The sequence below is a fragment of the Crocodylus porosus genome, unplaced genomic scaffold, assembly GCF_001723895.1.
Source record: "Crocodylus porosus isolate Cpor-Errol unplaced genomic scaffold, CroPor_comp1, whole genome shotgun sequence".
In the NCBI taxonomy this organism is placed as follows: domain Eukaryota; kingdom Metazoa; phylum Chordata; order Crocodylia; family Crocodylidae; genus Crocodylus; species Crocodylus porosus.
Window position 1 is genome coordinate 125578230 of NW_017728931.1, and position 20396 is coordinate 125598625.

A 20396-nucleotide genomic window follows, 5' to 3' on the forward strand; every position below is an offset into this window, starting at 1 on the left:
TCCAGAGACACCCATGTCCAAGGGGTTTTTTTGGGTTTATTTTGGGAAGGAAGTTGGAGGAGGGGAAGGATCTTATGCCTCAGTGAGCACCTCCATTGCCTATCTTTGATGTTTAGAAACAGTGAGTATGGCATTAACATCGTTCTTGTTGGTGTCACTGCTGTTCCTAGGGAACTGGACAGCAGCATGTAAAATGAACTAGAGGCTTGTTCATTTTAATTCTGCTGCTAACACAAACACTAGTCTTAAGGAAATGGCACATTGTGATGGTTATCTCCACAGCCATTAATAGAAACTATTCATTCATGTTTTTTTCTAATACTGTAGAAACTGAACAAGCCCTAATTTGTATTTACCATCAAAACAACCCTCCGAGGTTATGAAAATATGATTAACCCCATTTTACAGATGGAAAACCTGGGCACAGAGGGACAATGGCTAGATCCAGTAAAGGACTTATGTGCCCCAAGTTTTGCAACAGCTGACCCTTGTGCCCCTATAGAAAGCATTGGGAGAGACAGGCATTTAAGAATGGAATACAAAATAGAAATCACACTGAACAGGAAACAATGTCAAATCAGTGTTCAGCTAATTAGAGCTCACTAAGTGGATGGCCTTAACGTTAGAGCAGCAAAGGTCTTGAACAACCATTCAATCAGAGTATCGAGGGCAAAAAACCTAATTTCTTGTAAGATGAATCTCAGTAAGTTTATGAAAGGGGTTACATATTGTGGTGCCTGTCCTAAGAGGGGACTGGACTTCATAATGTGGTAGGGTCTTTCTTTGACAAAATTCCCTTCCCCAAAAAACTTCAATCAACAATAGAAAAAAAAACCCAACAAAACTTCCAACTCAAGTGAAGAGTTTCTTTCAAAGAACTGAGAAGTGATCTCAGTGTCTTTCTTGAGCATATCTGGAGGAGTGGTGCTACTGAGCTCTTCTATATGCTACAGGGCTGTTCGAAGTGGCACAGCTGTGAGTTGCACACCACTCAAGCCATACACTGCAGGGGCAACCCCTGACATTCCTCCCCACTGTGCAGGCTGTCAGTGGCAAACATCCCCTGCCTCCCAAGCAGCACCAGTGACACACAGGTTGCCACTCAGGCTGTGCCAGCAGCGTGTGAGTATGTGTCCCCCATTATGCAGGCTGAGCCAACAGCTGCAGCTCCTTGCTTCCCTACCCAGTGCCCCCATGAGAGTTGGCCTCAGGGATACATGAACCTCATGTTAACCACTCACCATGGACCAAATGCTGTTTCCTTGCAGGGCTGCATGTGGCCTGCAGGCCACCACTTCGACATCCCCGATATACCAGTTCAAAGGCTAGGCCACTCACCCCAAAGTTGGGGGATAAGGGTTAAAATCCCTCTTCTCTTTGAGATGTTCCCAGTCCACATTTCCTACCTTCAGGAAAAATACTTAAATTCCAGAAAGATGTAGGGCCTTGGCCCTCCCACTTGCCAAGCAAAGTGTCTATGTCAGTCAACAGCAAGAGAGCATTTCCAAGGTTCTAATTTGTTCATTTACTTTTTTAAGAGTTAATAATCAATCACCCTGATGACAGGACATTCAGAAGAGCCCACTGATTTTTAGCAGTCGATTTGACATACAGCTGGCCTGATGTTCAAAGCACTGAGCATCTACCCCCTCCCCCATTCATTTTAATTGGAACTGTAGGAGCTCAACTCTTTGAAAAATTGGCCTAATGCAAGCTGGGCCCCAAAACATTAAGCCCTTAGTATCAGTGGCAACTTGTGAAAATATGAGTATTAGCTCTTCAGAACAGCATGCATCTGTAGATGTCAACCCACAAAGCTGTGTCAGAATGCCTCAGATATGGTTTCAGAGAGACTGTCTCTAAGGGTGAGATGGTAGATTAAAATCCATGACAATTCAATTATTAAATACTCTGTTGAGACTAAAGAGCTCACAATCAGTATTAATGGTAATGATCATGCATCATCTTGAACAGTCCTGCATGATACTTCATCTTAACAGCAATAATTGATATGGAGAAAGTAAAACTAGGTTTCATTTCTGCCTTAGTATCCTTGCTTGCACCTGGGAAATTGTCCTTTAAAGCAAATCTACAAGGAAAATAAATGGGTAAGATTTACAGACATTAACATTCTCTACAAAGAGCATTACAGGAATAATGTTACATTTTAAGTATAATAGCTTAATTCACGTTGGATTTACAGTATTTTTTAAAGGGACCAATATTTTATTAGACTGACTAATTCTAACAATATACATCTAAGCAAGTGCAATTTCCACAATACCAATGAATGAATCACAATACTACTCTGCTATTTAAATTGGGAGGAATATTTTACTGCAGGCAGAAACTCCTAAGTTCTAATCTTTACTTTATCATAAAATTCACTGCATGGCTTTGGGCAATTCAGGTAACTTGTGGGAATCTCACTTTCTGGAACAACGGGGACAACAATATTAATTTAACTACTTCCCAGGGGTAATGTGAGAATTAATCAATGCCTTAAAACATTGCAGAAATGTGCACTATCACTTTGGAGAATGAACTACCTTCCTAACTAAATAACGAAGAAAAGGATTTTGTGTGTGTGTGTTGTTGATGGAAACTTATCAATTTATTTCATTTTGTTCATTATTGATCAGATCTAGATTTGAAATGGGGAACTCATTTGCTGTTCCCTAGCAGACAACAATATAGCAATCTTGGGGTGGTGTTGTAGTCCCAGTGGTTCAAGAAGAAAAATGTATTTGATAATATTGTTTACTGGTCCAACTATGTAGCAGGGAGAGATGTTAGACAATGTTTTAGGCACTGCATTTCCAAATAAATCTTATCCATTTCAACTGCTTGTTACATGGTTTGTGCCTGTTTTTGATAACTTGTTTGTTGCACAGGTTTACTACCCTCTTCCCCATCTTTAAGCAACTAGTCTTATTTATGTAATGGAGTTAAATTCAAATAATTGTTTTTTTCTGTTTTACATTATAACTGCTTTATTTCGAGACCTGAGTGTTTTTTGCCCCAAAGCTATCAAAAATCTTTCCTAGCTACATAGTTGGTTCAAGAAAAGCTATTATCAAACAGATCTTGCTTCATTTGACAAGTTTGTATTTTTTTATAATAAATTAATGTTCCACTGAGAGTGGTGTGCACTCATTTTATGCATGTAGAAACAAAAGCACTCAAGATTATGTAAACTTGCCCAGCATACTGCAATTCAAAAGCGGAATGAATGTAGCTCAGTAGTAGAGCACTGTGAAAACCTGAAATTCTTTGGTGAATCATAACCCTCCCACTTCTTCCCCACCCCAACCCTCAACCAAAAACTGTATTTTTTGCCAGATGAAATATTTCAGTTCAACCCAAAAGAAAACATATCAAGTTTAAGATGAAAAACTATTTTTTAAAAAAAATATGGCAATTTCAAAATAAATTCATTATTTTGAAACAACATGTCAAAATATTGACTTTTAAAAGGTTGAAAAGAAACAGATTTTTCCCTTCTCTTCTTTTTTTCAGTTTGAAACTATTATCTGAACTTGACCAGAATTTATTATTTATATTTTCCTCACTGCCTATTGTAGTTATTTGTGAAAAATAACTTTTAATCTAAGAACAGGTTCTCTTTTACTGTAACAGGTTTTGCATTTTGAGAACTTTTTGGTAAAAAAAAGTCTAGCAAAGTTCAAAATCCCAGAAATACAAAAGAAGCAAAACTGTAAACAAAATGAGTGCTCCTGTTCTTAAGTATTATAAAGTGTTTTCCTGTATCCAAGACACATTTATATTTGTTTTCTAAATTGTTTCTGAAAAATGTTTTAATGAATGATTTAGACATAATTACAAAGTATTTTCCAGTCAACTTACTGTTTTTGTCTCTTAAGACATAAACCTGCACACTGGTTTATCTAACTTGTCTGAAACCAAACATTTATCCAGTGGTTCAACTGATTTTGTCGAAAGCAATTTCTTTCTGTGCACCTAAGACTTTTCAAATAAAAATAAATCAAAACAAAACTTCAATTAAGTCCTAACATGGAAAGTTTTGGTTTCAAGTTGCAATTGTATTAATCACAGGGTGAACAATCAAATGTTTCTAACCTCTTGAAAAAACTTACGTAGCACAATACAGCACATATTTCAAAGATGTTTCTAAGCTTAGGAGAATGTACAACAGTTGTGCATTAAGTCAAGTTAATGGAAACATGGAATATGTGCTGTGGCTCCACACAGGAAACTTTGCTTTACTGCTTTTACTTTGCAATTTATCCTGAGAAAAGCATTCTAGTCTGTACAAGGCCCTGATTCCTTTCTAGAGGAATAAGCTGCAGCCACATATTTGTACCACTGAACATCTGGCCACGTATGTACTTACTACTTGACTTGCACTTGCAGGCTTGTATCTTGAGGCACAACTACTTGGTTTGCACCACTGCTCAATCAAGCTGATTGCACTGATGTCCAGGCATCATTTTTGAGATTTTCCACTATATGCAAACTTTGTGGGCTGTGTTGCTTAGCAATAGTTAATTTAATATAATTTAGGTCTAAACTAAGTTACTAGGAATGCAGTGGAGTATGAATATACAGTAACGCACAAACGTATCTTGGATTACAAATCAGTGCTATGCAACATATGAAAGGTGAAAATAATGATGGTTTAATGTACAAAATAGTATTACTGGGTTATTTTCCTCTGACTTGTCATTTTAAACTTGGACTGATGTTTCTGAGACGAAATTTGCCCATCTAGAAAAGGTATAATGCTACCTGCCTATTCTTATATCACATCTGTGATGATGACTCAGTTGTAATGTTCTTTTAAATCCTTGCCTGACTGGTGCTGAAAAGGCTTGACCCAGCAAACATTACTAAATTTTATTTCTATTTGCAAAAGTAGTCCCAGCAAACTAAATACTGCACACGTGCACAAGCACACACATGCATGCATGCACACATGGGTTCTAGGGATACTAAATATTATTTTTGTACAACTTCTATATGGCGACTCTTTTGTCAGAAAAGTGCTGCTTTTCTATTATGTTAGGCCAAGCTATGTCATTCTTAACTAAATAAAATATGACTGCATAACAGCAGTACAGCTTTGACTGTGGCAGTTAAATACTTCCCCAGGGAAATGCACAGGTTCTAAATACCCAAGATTTGACACTTAAACCATGAAGTAAATTTCTGAGATGAGAAGAGCAGAAACCCTCTTTAACAGAATATAGTAGCTGCTTTTAGAGTTCCTTCCACGAATCCCACAAGTTCAGATAAATGCTGCAATTGATAGATGAATACACGTGTAAATCTTTTTATGCTTCACAACTTTTATAAAATATTTTGATAGGAAATATTCTGTATGTTGGGCTTATAGGTGGAGATAAGAGCTACCTGCAATATGCTTTACCATTGTCATTGGGTACTGTCACCTTAAGCTGTAGTTTAGAATTTTAGTACAATATTACATTCCCCAGTATTGCATGCACAATCATTTTGGGCCCCACACTCTTGGACAGTTATGCATTTTTTATCAAAAAATGACTGCAACAGTTACCCTATTTTATTTACCAAGTGTATTCTAACTGCAAACCAATGCATCTCACTGTCAAAACAGGTTTTTGACATCATCCGATATAATCATTTTCATTAAACATTCTACTCTATATTTTTCCTAATGATTTGGGGTTTTTCTCTGGAGAAATGAGTTTCTACAGTCTTGTTGTTAACATGAATTCTATAGCCCACAAAGAATCAACTCCCTTCTAGTTTGTTCACAAATATTGATAATAAAGTGGGGAAAAAAAATCAGGGATGATTTATTACACCATACCAAGCAGTGATGAAATTCAAGGGGAAAAAACATCCCTGTCTATTGTGTTAGCTTGTTTCCTTGTTAATGAATGTGATAATGCCCACCTTTCACACTGCTTCCAAAACACTGTTTATTTCTAGTTGATTTCTCAATAATACTGCATAACGTGAAGTCACATAAAGACAATCATGCAGGCCTATTTGGTGTAGCGACGGGCAGGTGCTGGTTTCATTCTTTAAAAAACCTGAATCCTGGTTTTCAGCCATTAATGACTGTCCTCTTTAGTGATTTTTTTAAAAAGGTACAGTATTAGGCCATGGCAAATCAGTGATGGGTCAGAGTGAGGACCAGTGATATCAATGGTCAGTTTTAGCTTTCTAAGTTATGCCGTGCAGAGAAATTACCCTGCAAACTGGCACTTGAAATTCCAGAGGGAGAATCACCATACAGTGTAAACTTTGGCACTACTGACTTCTATTTACCATCCAGCTGTGCAGAGAGCAGCTGTGGCAAGATTGTGCTGCGCAAGCAGGTGTCTCTACCAAGAACCAGATTAACCTTTCCCTGACCCTGCAATTGTCACACTTCTTTATGGCATGAGGGATCCAGATCCCTGAATTCAGCAGAAACTGCAGGACTAGTTTCAAAATGGCTGAAGTTGGTTTAAGATAAACCTGGTTGACTTAACTGATTTGGGTCAAACTGGTTTATGGAACTGGTGTCCCAGACCCCCTCCTGGTTTAAGTTAAATCAGAGTCTCCCAGCATTCTTTTTAACCCTGGGCTGGGCTGTCTGCTCCAGGGAACAGGGCTGGCCCTGCCCCTCTCCTCTCTTGCTGGATCACTGGCTGGCTGAGAAGGAGGTGGAGACTGCAGGCACAACAGCATCTACCTGGCTTCCCTCTGCCCCCCCCCCTTTTGCTACTCAAGCAGGGATCCCTTCTCCCTCCCTCCCCTCTCCCACAGCATGGACCCTAGCTGAAATCTGGTCACTGTTGTACCGCCCCCATGCTAGCTAATTCTGAGTGGTGTCTACGTGTGTGTCTCCAATTTCACTGGAACAAAGGTAGACAGAACAACGTCCACTTAGGGCTTTTGGGAATTAATCAGCAGGTCAGCTGGTAATGTCCCTCCGTTCTTCTTTACAAATGTCTTGGAAAGTGCCATTTTTTGTTTTCTTGATGGGCTGATAAGCTTGTGTTCTGATAAGCTGGCTTGCTTGAAAGGCCACAATCTGACAGTGTTCAAGAAGAGACAGAGAGAGGTGTGAGAAATGACCTGGTTTGCAAAGCATGGGACCTGTGAGTGCTGTCAGTTTACTGCAGATGGTATGAAGAAGCAGGGAGATGGAGATTGAAAAGCTCAATATCATCAACAGATTCATGCACTGTACACAAGCAGTCCTCCCTCCCCACCTGCCCCACTTTTGTCTCAGAGTGCTACTCATGCCCCTTAAGCAGTGAGTGGGGGGAACAGGGAGGGAGAAGTGGAGTGGGGGAGGAAGCCTGGTGAGGGCTGTTTCCCCTTCCACCTCCAGACACACCCCAGCTGGAACTGTATAGGACAGGGTGGGGGGTTAAATACCTCCCTAATCATAATGTCCTTCTGGGGCCTGGCCACACCCCCACTTCAGCTTAGAGCTGTGGAAGGGAAGGGAGGGCTGCTCTAGCACCCCTCCCCAGCTTATAGCCTGAGCTACTTTAGGCAAGTGCCTGCATTTCCTGAATCAAAAGTCAATATCTATCCACTTGCAAATCAGTTCAATCTCTGCAGGTTAGACTAACCTGCAAAGATTGAATCAATTCAGGCTCAGGCTTTTTCAGTGTCTGTCCCTAACTTTACTGAGCACCCAGGGTTTACATCTCACACCACAGCAGCTGCCCACACCACTGTCATGTATGCCACTGATCAGCTATCTGTAGTACACAAGATTCATTTCTTGCTTTGATAATTTGCATTGTGCTGGTCTCTCAGCACAAGACACAAAACATAGTTCTGGTATACCCATAATCTAGAGCATCACAATCTTAACCAAATATTCTCCTGATGTATCAACTGAGAAAATCATTCTCAGAAGATAGAAAAAAGATTGTAGTACCCTTTCTAACAAGTGGGAAAGGAAGACACCATTCTGGCCTGTAAGTCTAGAAAGGATACCTATATTACAGGAGTATGGGTTTAAGGCAAAGGCATCCAAATTGTGGTTTGCAGAGGTACTGACAAATTTGATGCTACAACTGAGAAATAACTTCCATGTATCAGTGTGGTTCAGGTGAGGAAACCATACAAAAGAAGGTATGTTATATTTATAAGCATGTGTGAGCTTTCATGCTTTACTGCTGCTCTTTTCTTTTGTACTGGTGGCTTTAAAAGGGAATGAAAGCACAAAAGTATGTGTAGTGTCCTTCTATCAGATTTCACCTACCCTGACTACCATTGCTGCTGGCTTGCAGCAGCTGCTATATCCTATGCAAGAAAGAGCACCTGACTATATCCACTTTTCATGGCAATGCCAGCTTCCCAAGACGGGTACCGCACAGTAGATGGATGACTGAATTTTGAAAAGAACCTCTTTTAATAAAGCAGGACTGAAATCTTTTCAAAAATGTATTTTGAAGAAAGAATATCACCAAACTTTAATTTGCTATTTTTCTAAGCCTTAAACTACACAGATCTTTCAGCAAGACATCCAAACAGAACTGACAAAAGGAAAGCTGCCTTATTTAATGAGTACCTTATTTAATTAGCATAGAACTCAGTTCCACAAGATCTGAATTCATAGGATTCCCATTGGTATTAATGTAAATTCTGAATGCAGAGGGGTTTTAGGCACAAAACTATGGAATTATTCACTGATTCCTGTAGGCCATACGTTTTCAGCCTTTTTAGAGTGAGGGCACCCCTCCTTAACTTTTTGGTAGGACACAGGCAGAGGACGACTGCTGTGCTGCTTCAGGTTATCTCAGTGGTACTTAATTAAAGTGCTGCTGCTGCTTCAGCCAGGTAAACACACCTTGTACATAGCCAAACCAGGTAGGGCTGTGGCATACTCCTTCATACTCCTCCCAGAAGCACAGGTGCACAGGACAGTACCACCTACCCCTTGTGCCTGTTTCCAGGAAATGCTGTACAGGGTCAGATCAAAAATGGCACTGGGAACTCCTCTTTTAAGCTAATCAGGTATCCTTCCTAATCTGGCAATGCATGAGATACAGGGCATTTTTACCTGGCCGTGGTGATAGTGCCCATGCTGCATCACCCCTTGAAAGAGTCTCACAATACCCCAGTTAAAAGCCAGTGATGTAAGAGCTTGTATTTGACTTCACAAGGAGTCCAACTGAAATCAACAGGCCCACTGGCAGACTAAAGTACTTCTCTTTCTGAGTAAATGTTTGACCCTCTGTAAATGGCATCATTTTCTAGTCCCATTAAACATATTTAGTTTAAACACTCATACAGTTATATATGCCTGGGGAAAAAGTCACTATGGAGAGGAAAGAGAAAACTGCACAGAGAAGGCATTCCAATGCCAGAGTGATTTTTGTGGCATAACAAGATATATATATGGATATCCATGACCACCTCTCTTGGTTCATTTATCATCTGACACAGCATAGCTATTCTTAGCAGGTAATTTTATATGTGCACTTTCTTAGTTTCAGTTCATACCCAGAAGTGTCTAAGCAGCACTGCTGGCGTCTGAGTCCTAATGCTCAAAAATCATTCAAGTTGGTGTTCACGCAATTAATGCTCCAAAGTCACACATGCCCACGGTTACTAGATTTAGCATCTCTTCAAGTAGCATTATTTAATGAATGCTCAGAAAAAAATTGGGGGCATAGGAAAAAATTCTCTGTGCAGGTTGCTAACTTCTAGATTAGCTTTGAGAATGCAAGGGTTAGAATTCCTTTTCCTCTGGAAGGATTTCTTCCCCCTACTATGCTTTGTTTTATTTGTCTGTTTATTCTGTTTTTTTAATCTCAAGGATATCAATAGCAGGATGCATGACAAACCAGACCCCACTCAGCTATTGCATGCCATTGCGTCCCAAAACAAACATTAAAAGGTAAGTAGCTTGTGCTTTTTGTTTCTTCCTCTGAATCTTTTAACAATTAAACATTCTGAAGTATTGCTTGACTATAAGGACCAGTGACAGATCCAGAGAAAGACAGAGACACCCAATGCCCAATGAAATCACCAAGTTTTCTTTCACCTGTTTGAGTCAAAGATGTTCATATGCATGCCATGTGATCTTTACAGAAACAAACTCAATCATGTCTAACCAGCTGGTGTCTGACTGGAGATGAGACTTCTTAAAGAAAGTGCAGGGATAGACACTCACAGATCCCAAAAGAATGTCAAAATGTAGCTTTCTAAATGTAATAGCCAAACAAAAGTTAATAAAATACTGGTGCAGATTGTCATCTTTGTGTGGGGCTTAAAATGTGAATTATTAATTTGCTATAATAAACAGCACTTTAATTGTGAAGTAATTGTTTTTTCAAAAGGTTATCGATCAGATGTAGTGGCCTTATTTTGAACACACAAGTTGATAGCATTCCTGTAATTACAGAAACGGAGCCACTGCTGAACCTGATGATTTAATTGGGACCAAGAATGAAAGACTGCTAGCACTACAACTGAAATACTCTGAAGAGAAACCCAACGCTGTTCCTAATTAGGTGCCTGAAGAACCGGAAGCTTTTTTTGCTTGAAAAGACAGAAAATAACTCAATACATGCAAAAATATTCAGGTCCTCTCCACATGTCCCCCAAATTAATGCATCATTTGACAATGACTACAAGACTGACAAGGCACTGTGGATAGTTATAAGCAAATGAGCACCACATTGTCTCCTAACTTGCTTTACAACTTTGGGCATGTGCATACACATGTGCAAACTTTCTTAATCAGAACTCTTCCAGCTTACGTATCTTTGAATAGGTACCTGCTTGCCCTCATGTAATGTGAGAGTCAAACCTGAATATAAATAATCTCATTAAAGAAGTTTATGCATTTATCCTGAGTACATTGATGCACCATGATGCCAGTAGCATAATATAATAAAAACAGTAAAACCCAAAATACGGATTTTGGGTGCCTTTGAACACAGGCATAGGAAAGTCCATGAGCTTGTACTCAGGTATTAGGTTTATGCAACAAGTGAAAATGTATGGCTTTCAGTGTTTGAATTCCTTGACAGCCTACTCTAAAAGCATTCTTGGTATGGTACAGACATTATTCACCAATGCGGCCAAAACTATGATTGGTGCTGCCAGAAATATTGCCTCTAAAGAGTTTAAAGTACAAAATTCCTTTGCAATCCCAGTTCAGATTGTTTTGTGATTAATGATGGTTAATGGCAATTAATAAGATATGAAATGAGAAATCTTCCACAAAAGCTGTAAAGCCAATGGACAGAATTAGAACTATTCCACTGTATATCATAAGCTCTGTTCTGAATAAGCCCTGCCAAGGCCTTTATTCAGAAAGTTGCACAGATTTTTCAACTTACCATATGCTTAATTGCTATGTTGTATCATGGCCTAATTGAGCTTCTCTTCAAGTTAGGTCAAGTGGAACACATGCGACTGTGAAACATCGCTGGAGTTATCGACTGCTGCCATGAAATCCCATGTGAGGATCAAATATAGCCTAACCCCCTCTCTCTGCAAACAGTAGGTCCTGGTGGGCAGTAAACAGGGAAAGGCTTCTTAGTATAGTCCTGCTTCTTCCTGATCACTTAGGGGTAATTTGCATCCCAGGGAGGGTTGGAGCTGACTGTGACTTTTCCTTAGATGGATGGCCACCTGGAAGGCTCCGTAATTCTACTATACAAAGCCCGTCCAAATCTAGATGGGCTACCTGGCTAATATGTTTATGGCCCACCAGTTTCTGTTACCCATGGTACACAATGGAGTGATGTGGCTAGCATCATGTCAGACTACCTTTGATTTCTCAGCCCCAACAGCTTGGTACCTATTTGCAGCTGTTGCAATAGCACCAGTCCAGAACATGAATCAAATTTATGTCTCTGGAACTGCAGTAAGATGCCTTGCCTACTCTGTCCCTAGACCTCTATCCCACATACAAGGGCAAGGGACAAATTAGTTCTAGTGCTAAATGATGGTTTGAAAATTTCCTGTGGAAGCTGGACAAAAAGACTACCTGGTCCTCTGGGGTCCCTTCCAGCCTGAATGTCTATGGAATCAATTAAATGAAATCTTTAAGGTTCAAAAATCCCTTCAGAAGTCTGCTTCTGAGTGTTTCTGAAAATCTTAATCACTACACAATTCAGGGATTGCAAACTCAACAGATGTGGTACATTTATGTATTCTCCAGTATCAAGTAGCTCATGCATCAAAAAACAAAGAATGGTTTGTACAAACCTCTGGGAATTTGAAAGCCTTCAGTCCAAAGCTAAGAATGACTGGACAGAAAAAAAACCCAACTATAAGCAGCCAATGTATAGACTTGAAATGGGTCTTTTCACTTTTCAGTACATTTCTCAGATGAAAGGTTTTAATAAGAAAGAATAAAGGTCCAGACACACCTTAGGGAGAAGGATAGGGAGAATGGAGGGACTGAAAAATCAAATATCAAAACAGAAATTATCTGTGAGGAGCTTCTACAGACAGTACCCATGTAGTGGTTATATCAATGTAACCAGCTGTGAAGGGAAAATGCACTAAAAGGGAAAGAAATGCACCTGTAAGTGTCAGTTAAATGAAAATTGTATCCTATTAGTGAAAATACAAGACTGTCTCTAGAGCATGAATCAAGAACACTTTTAAGTAACACATTCCCAAGATGTCCTTTACCTTGTAAAGTGCCTTGTCTATCCATATAAATGTAAGGACAATGATGATGTCAAATTTAGCTTAAAATTCACTACCAGGGTATCCAAGTTCTTTGCTATATAACCCTCTCATTGAGTCAATCTTTACAAAGCAGTACATTATAATATGTAGGTGATAGAGTTACACAAAAGACTCATTGTTTTTCATTGAATAAGACATTTTCAGGTAGTAATGATGTATTATTTAAGACATACTGAAATGGTACATTAGCTATACAGTCTGATCCTCTGTTCCTGTTGGCAGGTCCTAAATGACCAAAACTTTCATTCTTAGATATACAAAAGACCAGTAAATACAGCAAATTATAAATAATTCATGTGGTCTCATTCACTTCCCAAATACAAATGGGTAAGTCTGACAATCTCTAGCCAGAAGAATCTAAGGACAAGAGCAGTATGAGAATGACACAGACTGGTCACGTTGAGTGGGAAGGCCTCAGTGTCTCCTGTATGCATGGCTAATTGTAACAATCAGGCCAACAGATCTGCCCAGTCATGATCTCAACTGTAGGAAGTAGGTAAAAGTTTATATCCTATAACAACAAATGGTAAAGGGGCAAGAAAAGGAGTCAGAAGCACTAGGTTAGCCCAACCATAAAGTGCTATCGAGGCAGCCTATGGACAGTTTAAATCATGGCTCAAACAGTGGAAGAGGATCAGTGATGAATGAAATTATGAGAAGGGGGCAGGGCTTACTCCACCCCTCTCTCTCCTTTTTGGAACTTTATGAAGAAAACTTTGGCAGGCAAAATGGTGGAAATATTTCAAGTAAGTGACCATGTCAATACAGAGAACATAAGAACATGAGAAGCACCATTCAGAGACAGAGTTAAGTCTGTTTAGTCCAGTATCTTGTCTCCAACAGTGGCAAGTAAGAAGGCAATAGCAATTTACAGCCCATGGGCTGCATTCAGCCCATGAAGATCAGGACCAGGGAGACACAGAAGACAGGTAGCATGCAGCTGAGCAGTGCCACCTGCCCCATCCCCTCCATAGCATCCCCACCTCTACAGCTTTCTTTGATGCTCTCTTGTGCCTGCACCTGCCTGTCTGCAGAGAGGCCTGAATCAGCAGCAAGTATAGTGTGGGCAGCTAAGGGATTTTTGTGAGGCAGAGAAATGTGGCCTAGGGCAGGACTAGGGGCTGTAGCTTGTAAGCTCTCATCTATGAAAGCAGAAAGTTGCTGACCCCTTCTTTACAGGATAAGTATAAGAGTATAGGAACAGGACATCTCCCACCAAACCCTCCGTGCCTCCCCCTTACCACCGTTCATAGAGTTAAGGATGTCCTGAGCAACAGGTTACATCCATGACTGTTGTGTTCAACAGCCGTTAATGGACTCATTCTCCATAACTTTGCCTTTTGTTCCTGAGCCTCAGTCATCAAGTCATCTAGAGGAACATATGGCTGAGGATGCTGGATTATTACCATTGGACCAATGAGAACCAAGTCATGTATGCTAACATTTGTTCTTCCTTTATCTGACATTTTCCTTTCCACCCCCACTCTCTTTCCCTCTTTCCCCTTCTCCCATTCCTTTCCCTTTTTCCATCTGTCTCTCATTGTCTCTCTTTTGGTGGTCCTGCAGATTCTGAGACCAGCTATGCTACACAGCACTAACACTGCATGATGAGACAACCACCCTAAGAAGTGCCAACATAGGGAAGGACCTTACCAGACAATGCAGATGGCATCTGCAACCAGGAAAGTAAGGCAGGAACCAGTGACAGCTGTCAGCCAATATACCAGCCAAGACCACCTGTTCAAGACTGACAAAGCTGTCACATACACTTAGAACGTCAACAGAAACTGCATTTCACTCAACTTTGCAATGCTATCTCTTCTTCTTTTTCTGGCTGCCTGTTTTAACAAGACCAGGAGAAAGTAACTATTCAAAGTGGTCCATTCAAAATTCAACACGATTAATCCTTCCTTTCCCCCCATGAAAGTTTATTTGGGAGAATAACAGCATGGCTGGTATCTCTGCTCTGAAAAGGAAAGATTTTAAATGATCTGAGTAAGCGTATTTTGTACAATTGAATTCCAATTTAAAACTTTTATTTTGTTTTCGATACTTTTTTTTTTGTCTTAGGGCCTTGTTACACCTTACGCTGTGAGCTGCACAAATGTGGATTGGTGTTAGTGCTAGCTCGGAGTTTGGAGCAGTCACACCCTTTTAGTCTAGAAACCTTCTCTGACCATCCCTCGCTTGCACAGCCATGACTTGCCATTAGGGCTAAGGACAGATATTACACATAAACCAGTTTAAGTGATCAGAAACTGGTTCAAACCTGTAACAAAACCGATGTTCATAGCACATAAACCAGTTTGAGACTGGCTGAATGTAGTATCAGAATTAACTGATTTGGCTCAAGCCAGTTTATGTAATGTCTGTCCCAGACCTCTCCCTGGTTCAAGTTAAATCAGAGTCTCCCAGCATCCTGGCATGCTCTCTGGCCTGGGCTGTGCTCTTTGCTCCAGACAGCAGGGCTGGCCCCTCCCTTCTGCTCCCTGTCTGGAGCTCAAAAGGCTGCTTCCCTGCTCCCCTCACCACTCCCTGCTAAGCAGGAATCCCTCCCCCCTCTCCTTTGCCTTGCTGAAGAGGTGTCTGTGTATTAGCCAGCAGACCACATGCTGGCTATGGACCATGCTGAATCTACAGATAGAAACAACAACCATCTAGTAATGTCCCTCTGTTGTTTTCTTAATTGGGTGAGAAACACTATTATCAATTCCCTGCTGGGCTAATCACAGCATCCTGCTGGAGCCTGGCCATGCGCCCCTCAGCTGTGGAAGGAAGTAAGGGCTGCTCTAACATCCCCTGGCTTCTAGCCTCAGCCACTGCAGACATGTGCCTGCATTTCTGGGATGTCTATCCGGTTAAAAAACTGATTTAGCCTATCCAGGTTAGACTAACTTGCACAGACTGAATCAATTCAGGCTCAGGCTTTTTGAATGTCTGTCCCTAGTCTAGAGGCCCTGTGAGCAGGGGCAGGACTAGGGGCTGTAGCTGTGAGTTGCCACTAGAGGGCTAGTGAGCCAGGACAGGCATCTATCCCTGCTCCATGGGAGGCGGTGTGAAAAATCCTGGGACACTGGACAGCTTCAACTTGGGTAGCACTTCTGTGGGGAGTGGTTACACCTTAATGCAACAGGAGCTGGGTAGTGCAGTTAAGAGAGAATCCTGCCCTGGAGTGGTGTAACTTTGAGCCACAGAACACGTGCTTAAAATCACCTTGTGAATACATGGCCAAAATCCAGGGGTTAAGAGCTTCAGGAGCCACCCAAAATTACCATGTAACAAGGCCCTTAGATACCCTAATGAATACACTCCTAAACCTTGCTTATGGGGTGCAAACCTCCAAGCCATGGTCAAGCCCTTAGCACTGCACTAACAAATGTTGACATCGCTGATGTTTGGGGCAAAATGAATATAATGGCCCTCACTTTATTTTTGCAAGCACAGAATTATTTCAAAATTAAAAGGAAAAAATAAATCACAGATGAGATCAGCATGAGTGCAAACAAGTAAAGCCATTTTTGTATTCTTGTTCATATTGAGATAAATCCATCTATTACCCAATACACTGACCAGCATCATATATCAAAGTAAATTCATCTTTAGCTTTCATTTAATTTTCTTAGCTTTTAGTTATTCAGTGCATTGACCTTTTAAAATCAAAGATAATTATTATTTCTAGAACACCAATATATCCGTAAATTCTGTAGCCACAAATATTTCCCCCTATTCATAGTTTTTGAGCATTCACAACAGGGGATGATATTATTTTCTTGTGGACAATCTTTTTCAATAATACTTCAGGACTGTGAATGACTGCAGGACATGGCCACATGAGTTCAGAGTACTGTAGTAAACACATGAGCCAAATTCCCTGGTAGCATACTTCATTAATTTTAATGTAGTTCACTGTACAGTCAGTTTAAAATATTAGATTATTTAAAATATAGTCCCACATGAAATGAGATCAGCATACAAGACGAACTTCATTTGAACAATAACAGATATTTACTTTATCTTTGTTTTTTTAGCATAAAAATGTGTTGTTATGCCTAAAATATGCAGAAGAGACACATATCTGACCCAGTTCACATATTTCTTCTCATGATATGGCTTCAGATAGACAATGCAGAATAAAAAGAAACTAGATGAACAAGTCAGTTGCACTATATAAATATCAGGGTAAAGTAAATGAACAAACCACACAGTTGGAAAAGGACTGCATGGCCTATCTGCAGAACAGACAATCCATGAATAAGCATATCTTCCATATCCTTTAGCATCACAAAACATCGAGTACTTAAGCTGAAGCAATTGTAGATTCAGCATAAATGACTGGCATCTAACATCCAACAGCAGTCACAATGGTATTTGTTTAAAATATTAATAAAATACAATAAAATCTAATAAATGACATACCGATGAATTACCCCAAAATGAAACACAGGTTCAAATGAAAAGCTGAAACAGGCATTTCCAATTTACAAAGAACACAATTAGAGAACAACATCGGTTGGTGAACAGGGCAAAGCTTGTTTCACTACTAAAGTAAATTAGATTTAGAGCATTGTTCAGTTTTTCATTTAAAACCAGGGAATGCTAACTAAACTAACAACCACTTTTTAGAGATATTTAATTGTACTCCAAATGGTCAAATAATTAAGGACTTAATGTTGTAATACAGTTTATTTTCAACTTAAACCATGAACCTATTATCTGTTCACTCACAAAGAAAATAGAATAGACAAAAGCGCTCTGGCAGATCTGCTGTACACTAGAAACTGCAGTGCTTACACTAGTTGGTATCTTAATTACAAGAGATATCATTAGCTTTGTACACTGGGACACTTTTCTTTTATTGCTGCTGTAATTTTATTTGCCAGGCACTGACTCTCATTGTAGGATAAACTGCTGTGTACTTTAAAATTTTGGCTTTAGCAACTTCAGTGATTTAATTCGTTAAATCTCACTCTCTTTTTTCCTATATATGAAATTAAAAGTAGAACAGGCTCACCTTGATTTCTGGTTAGATTCTGCTGAGGTCAGTCACAGCTGAGACAGAGGAATATGTCACTCAGGAAAACATGATGGTGTTTTCTGACAAGACTGATCTGTTTCTTCAGCTCTATTTTTAAGGCTCTACATTTGGAACTTATAAAGCAGGGGAGCGCCCCTGTCTGTCCATGGCATGGAGCATAAAACTGAAGTATAAAAGGATCAGTTATACTGGTGTGCTGATTGCCTGCAAGAAATATAATTGCTCTTTTTTCCCCTCCTAGCATCTTTTAGAAGACTGCACAAGGAAAGGAGCTGGGCCAATACCATATGTGAGCAACAGGAAGATTGTCATTCACACCAGAGACTGCATACATTTTCAAAGGTGCTACCTAGTATTTGTCTTTACTTGAGAAGGCAGTCTCCAAAGGCAGGCTATGGCATGCAATCTTAGTAAAGAGGAGACCGTGTTGATAGGCCATTTCTTCTACTTTTGGCTAAAAGAGGCATACAGGTAAGAGAGACCTTTAGTAACATGGTTTTCTCTATATTTGTACTAGAAGAGATCAGAAAGGAAGCTTACTTTCAACAAACAAATAATCTGCCCATCCACAAGAGCCTTCTGCCAGTAGAAAACTTCACTTTGGGTCCATGTTCACACTTGAGACCAGAACTGGATGTGTAGACTTCAGTCTGTGGACCTAGTATAAACCTAATTTATGATAACATGATCTTAAGCTTGCATTTTAGCATGGGAAAGTAGAAAATGATCTTTTAATCAAGGCCACTAACATTAAACTAAGCCAAGTGCAAATGATTGCTTTTTGTAAAGTAGTAGTTAAAGTAACAGCTAAGTTTTTGTCTTCTGATAGAAAGAAATATAGTAGTCAGCTGGAATCCTACTGAAATAATATTTTGGGGGGTAAATATGATAAGGCAGTAATGTACATTCACTTATTGTCAGCCTTGACCATTTTCAAGGGCCCTATACCAAGCTAAAGAACTCTGGCTAAAGCAGGAAGGCCCAAACACATATTTCTGGGTACTGCAGAATGAATCTTTGCAGATATAACAACTAGCCGCATCAGCAAAGGAAAGAAAGCAAGTAACATGTCCAGCAAAAGACATAAAAGATGACATTATAAAGGGGTAGATAACCCAAAAACATTATATTATAATTTCAGTTTGAAAATATTAGTAGTAGGGATTGATGTTTTGGATATGGTTTTGAAGTTTCTTGTAAAAAACAAAGCAGTCTTATCAGTGATAAGAATAATCCGAGGTGATAAGGAAGCAGGACCATGGCAAGAGTATTCCCTCTTCACCTTGCCTATGAAGACTGAAGTGAAAAAGTGCTCAGCCTTTTCCATGACATCTGTGCTATGATATTAAGGAAGGAAAAATATTTTCATATACTTTTTTATAGAAATGCTGTACTCCCTGAATTAAAAAAGAGGATGAACTTGTTATGGAGGAGCCACTGAAGGAAAGCATGTATAGCCTCAAGATGGGAATTTTCAAGTGAGCCTATGGGCACAAGATGCTTTAATCAAATTGGTTTTTAATGGCATGTAAGTTTTTTAACACTCCTTGAAAGTACCAGCCCCTGAAAGTAAGGCTCCTCAGTGGTATCTGGACCTTGGTTCTGCCTTAATGCTGGGTGTAGCATTTCACACACACATTTTTAAATACAAATGGAGAAAATTGCAGTATCTGGTTACCAACTTATCCTAATGTATTTCACTTCAGGATAAATTGGAATAAATTGCAGTGCACATTTAAAGTGAACGAAGGAAAGATAAATTGGTGAATAATGTGCTGTAATTTTCTCTATTCTTAAAAAAGCCCATGTGTTTACAGCAGAATCCCACATTATCATAGGATCAAGGTTGAAAAGTTTAGCACTCAAAGAATCAAAAGTTCCTAGAATGTAATGTCTGTTATACTACAGCTGTGTCCATAATGCACATCCCACACATCTTATAACTAATGTAGCAGATCTCAATCCATTATGGTTTACCAAGGGGTAGGCAACTTCTATCACCTGTGAGCCCAAATGACCCACCCTGGGTCAGAGGCAGATGAGCAGGTGGGAAGGCAGGTGCTAGGACTCTGTTAACATCAGCATTTGCCCCAGTGGTGGCACAAGTAGGGAGTCTTTGCCACTGAAGCCCCACGTCTGTGGGCTGGATCCAAAGGCTCCCTGGGCTGGATCTGGCCCGTGGGTTGTAGATTGCCAACCCCTGGCTTATACTGAACAAGGAAAGAAACAATAGGAGGAAAAAAGTGATTGGATTCTCCTTCTTCATCCTTCGTTATATCAACTGTCACAGTGGCATCCCAACTGGCTTTTTAGTGACTGCCTCCTTGTTTCACTTCCTAGATTGAGCTTTGGTCATGGATCAAGTCTCTCACTTACCAGCATAGCCACTTTGCCCAAACTTGTCATCACTGAACTTAGTTTTCTTTTCAATCTCTCAATAGACCATTTCCTCTCTGACCTTGATCTTATGCTTTTACACTCGGTATTTTATAAACCTCCAATTCATCACTGTCTATTACCTCTCTACTACTTCCAGGCCAATTTTTCCTACTTTGTCCTCTACTGACATAGTTTTCTTTGTCTTTCCTTTCTATCTATTCAATTAACCTCAGTTCTACTTTCTCCTCCACATCCATTTTCCCTTATCCATTACCATTGCTGAACA

At 39.9% G+C, this 20396-nt stretch overlaps 1 protein-coding gene and 1 long non-coding RNA gene across 11 annotated transcripts in view; one reads left to right on the forward strand and one right to left on the reverse strand.

The window, feature by feature from the left end:
• LOC109315759 overlaps positions 1-11410 on the forward strand; it is a 132415-nt gene extending 121005 nt beyond the window's left edge. Inside the window, exons 2-3 of the long non-coding RNA XR_002102599.1 lie at positions 9800-9880; positions 10388-11410. This is a non-coding gene — a long non-coding RNA (uncharacterized LOC109315759). The remainder of the gene's footprint in view (positions 1-9799; positions 9881-10387) is intronic.
• MAGI2 (membrane associated guanylate kinase, WW and PDZ domain containing 2) overlaps positions 1-20396 on the reverse strand; it is a 1214455-nt gene that overhangs the window by 691293 nt on the left and 502766 nt on the right. The window lies entirely within an intron of this gene.